At 43.7% G+C, this 4024-nt stretch overlaps 1 pseudogene; it reads left to right on the top strand.

The window, feature by feature from the left end:
- Positions 1-3467: 3467 nt before the first annotated feature.
- Positions 3468-3585, top strand: LOC124623496 (annotated as a pseudogene).
- Positions 3586-4024: the final 439 nt, after the last annotated feature.

Below are 4024 nucleotides of genomic sequence, written 5' to 3'. Positions count from 1 at the left end.
GAGTTTACACATAATCCGAATAGAGAATCTCGACGATTTTTCGATATCGATACTGGAATTTCAAGGACGTATGAAAATCCTTCCAATATTTTCTGACACTAGCCCAGATGCACAGAAGGAAGTGAGCAAAATACTTCAATTTGTACTTGTGGAGAGAGATTTAATAAAATACTTTCATTTATTTACTAAAAACGACTATATGTTTGTTGAAGTAATATTTTACTATTATGCTTTTCATGGATGCAGAATGCAATGTAAGTTCTAATGGAAAAAATTTTTATATGGTATAAACCTAGTGTAATAAATCTTAGATATTTTTTCCTTTAGTTATACTTTGAAACCTTGCCAAATTTCGTGATTCTAAGTCAACGGGGAGTATGTTGTATGTTTGGAGGATTGCGAGTATCGTATCTTTTGACTTCACTGACTTAGAAGCACATGTGACATCTATTTGAACTGGATACGTGTATCCGTTCCACAGAAAAATATGTCTGAACAGATACGGATAAAAAGATGACAAAATAAATATTTCTTTCGTAGTAAATAATTCCAAATTAACAATTTTTGCTTTTTTTCATTTTGCCTTGATCTGCGCCGTGGAATCTTACTTCTTGCCAAATTTCGCGACTCCAGGTCAAAGGGAGAAATTATACAGGTTTTGATGAGTGAGTTTGGGAGTATCAGTATATGTGCCATAAATAGCCCCTAACTTTTGACATCGCTAACGTAGAAGCTTCAATTGTTGGCACTCCCAAGGGTCCGTACACTACCCGTTCCTGAGAAAAAGTGTTTGATAGTCGAACACAGACGAACAACAAAGAGATCCTATAAGGGATTCGTTTTTACCGATTGATGCATGAAATCCCCAAAACAGAGCAGCTTTCGTGAAATTTCGCAGACTTTTCTGAGAACTTACCGATCTGTACACTGTGGTTGTTATGCTTACTCTAACTACATTTCGTCGCATTGAAGTCACTGACTAATTATTATTTGACAGAGGTGCTCGAAATTCTTCTCTATTTTTTATTAGTGCAGCCTGCAGCTAGTCCTTTCCCGATCAATGTAACTACTACGAGAGTTTTTCGGAAAGTAAGAAACGATCGGTTGCGAAATGGAGACCACAGTCAAAATTCGACGAAGCTCTGCACAGATGTGTTGGGCAACGTCTGTAATATGACCGTAGGTACCGTCACGTCGTTCTTCTGAGCGCACAGTGAGAGCCTAAAGATGCCTACAAAATAGTGTCTCCCGTCAAGTATGGAAGCCTGCCGGCAGATTTCGCCTGTATTCATGCAGACCCATACAGCGTATTTTCTTCTTCATGATAGTTCTCGGCCGAACACAGCAGGGGCAATGAGGACGCTTCTGCACCATTTTCGATGGGAAGTGATCACCCACCATATAACCCGTCCTTGGTTCCCTCTGATTTTCATCTCTGCTGAGAAGAACCACTGGCTATGAAGACGAGATTGTGGCTCAGACGATGAGCTGCAGTTCTGCGTAGAAATTTGTCGGAAAGTGCAAGAGCCTGCCTTCAATGGCGAGGGTACTGGAAAGTTGATACAACGCCACGACAGACGTCTAAGTTGGAGCGGCGACTATATAGAGAAGGGAAAAATAATCTGAAGATGTGAATTTAAGTTTGTTTTAATGAGGGCGTTGGATTAGGGCAGTCCGTGCAGGTATGTCAGCTTTAATGCTGTGGTGGTGTAGTGGCTAGCATTCTTGCCTCGTAAGCAAGAAGACCTGGATTCGAGTCTGGCCAAGGCAGTAAGGCACTCACTCCGTCTTCAGGCCACAAGTGGCCCATTGGGACCATCAGACCGCCGTGTCATCCTCAGTTGAAGATGTGGGTAGGAGGGGCGTGTGGTCAGCACACCGCTCTCCCGGTCGTTATAATGTTATTCTTGACCGAAGCCGCTACTAATCGGTAGAGTAGCTCCTCAATTGGCATCACGAGGCTGAGTGCACCCCGATAAATGGCAACAACGCATGGCGGCCTGGATGGTCACCCATCCAAGTCTGGCCAAGGCACGGATCTTAATTCATTTCTTCAGCTTCCATGATTATCATAGATAAATATTCAGAAGTCTCGAGGAAAATTTAATTAGGTCGAGGAATGTTTAACTAAACCTTAGATATGTAGAGAAGTAGCTGTAAGCTGTAAGTAACTGTTCGAAATAAAACAGTATTGACTTTATTGCGGCTTCCATTTCGCAATCGATCGTTCCCTACTCTCCGAACAGCCCTCGTATATGGTTAATCGTTCAACTGCATTTACTGCAGATGAGTATTTTCCTGCCGAGAGGACTGCATTAAGCCTTGTGAGGCCAATTTAGGGGCTACCTGGAAGTAGCGGTTACAACGTCGGAAACCCTTTTTTGGCAATTCGTTATGACCTCGTTGATATTTGGTGTTCTGCCGGTGGTCCACGTCTTTACAACACGATATTTTGAGTTACGCGGTCGAAATATCGTGTTGGGAATACGCGGACCAGTGTCAGAACACCTGATCTCAATGATGATGACAATGGGAGGAATACTGAGCATATAGTTCTTCATATTGACCTAGATGATGCCGTTCAGAGCGTATGATACGGCAGACGGTCAGTACGAATGTTTTAGTCAGCATCACCTGTTACCTTTACCTGAATGCTGTCAATGTCTACTTTGCCCCTGCGCACGAGCCTGCATGCTGAGTAAAACCGTAATTCCGTTATTAAAGTGAACGTACAGCACTCGCAATTTTCTCACTCTACTTGTACACCTAACTGTTAATAACGAAAATATTTCATTTTTGTGTCTCATTAAATTAGCTAACAGACTAATAAGTGCCAGCAGCACGAGTCTTTCGCATTTAATGATCCGACAGCGTCTATAAAACGTGTAAGTGCGTTGAGCCGTTTAAAGGAAACGGATACCAATAATGTATCAAAAGAAAACGAGACACGTCGTGCAAAAAATTTCAGCTGGCTATTTGGGTGGAAGCCTCGGCGATGTACTCAGTTGCTGTCAGCCTGTTATTAAGCGAGATGCAGCGCACAAAAACTTGTTTCCTCGGTGTAGCACGCCAGAACACGTCCACAGCTTGACAGCTAGATGATTAGGCAACGCTCTAATGGTGAAAGAAATCATCTACACGGCAGCAGTCTGAGTAAGCGTATGTTAACTGTAGACGATACGTTCTAGGAATACTGGCGTGCCTTACTAGTTTGACATCTCACACTTACACATTTACCGGTAATGTGTAGTTATGAGATGTCAGACTAGTAATGCAAATGTTATTCACAAAGAAAAGTGAATGAAAAGTTGACGGAAGATTGTGCCTTTACGTTTCGTCAACATCAAGGTCATTAGAAACGACGAACTTCCAGCATGCTGGAATAACTGTAGGTCAGCACCTTGTGTTAATCAGTAGAATGAAAAACCAGCCAAAGTTCCAAATTTCAATTTTTGTATGCGCTCTATGGCAACGGCCTCGCCGCAGTGGATACACCGGTTCCCGTGAGATCACCGAAGTTAAGCGCTGTCGGGCGTGGTCGGCGCTTGGATGGGTGACCATCAAGGCTGCCATGCGCTGTTGCCATTTATCGGGGTGCACTCAACCTCGTGATGCCAATTGAGGAGCTACTCGGCCGAACAGTAGCGGCTTCGGTCAAGAATACCATCATAACGACCGTGAGAGCGGTGTGCTGACCCCACGCCCCTCCTATCCGCGTGCTCCACTGAGGATGACACGGAGGTCGGACGGTCCCGGTAGGCCACTCGTTGCCTGAAGACGGATTATGCGCTCTATATCTAGTAGCTGATGGTTTTTCGTTGTGTTCATTACAAGTAAAGCGTAATTTGCGAATGTACAAGGATGGGCCACGAATTTGGCCGTTGCCTGTTCCAATCATCCCAGCGTTTGTGATTTAGGAAATCCAAAGGGAGGAATCAAAAGTACAGAAAGCAGAAGTGACTAGAATACATTCTGAATTGATCCTCGAAGAAATAGCGTGGCAGCGCGGCCCAAACCCTTTCTC

Source organism: Schistocerca americana, chromosome 7 (assembly GCF_021461395.2).
Source record: "Schistocerca americana isolate TAMUIC-IGC-003095 chromosome 7, iqSchAmer2.1, whole genome shotgun sequence".
Taxonomy (NCBI): Eukaryota; Metazoa; Arthropoda; class Insecta; order Orthoptera; family Acrididae; genus Schistocerca; species Schistocerca americana.
This window is presented reverse-complemented; position numbering and strand designations above follow the sequence as displayed.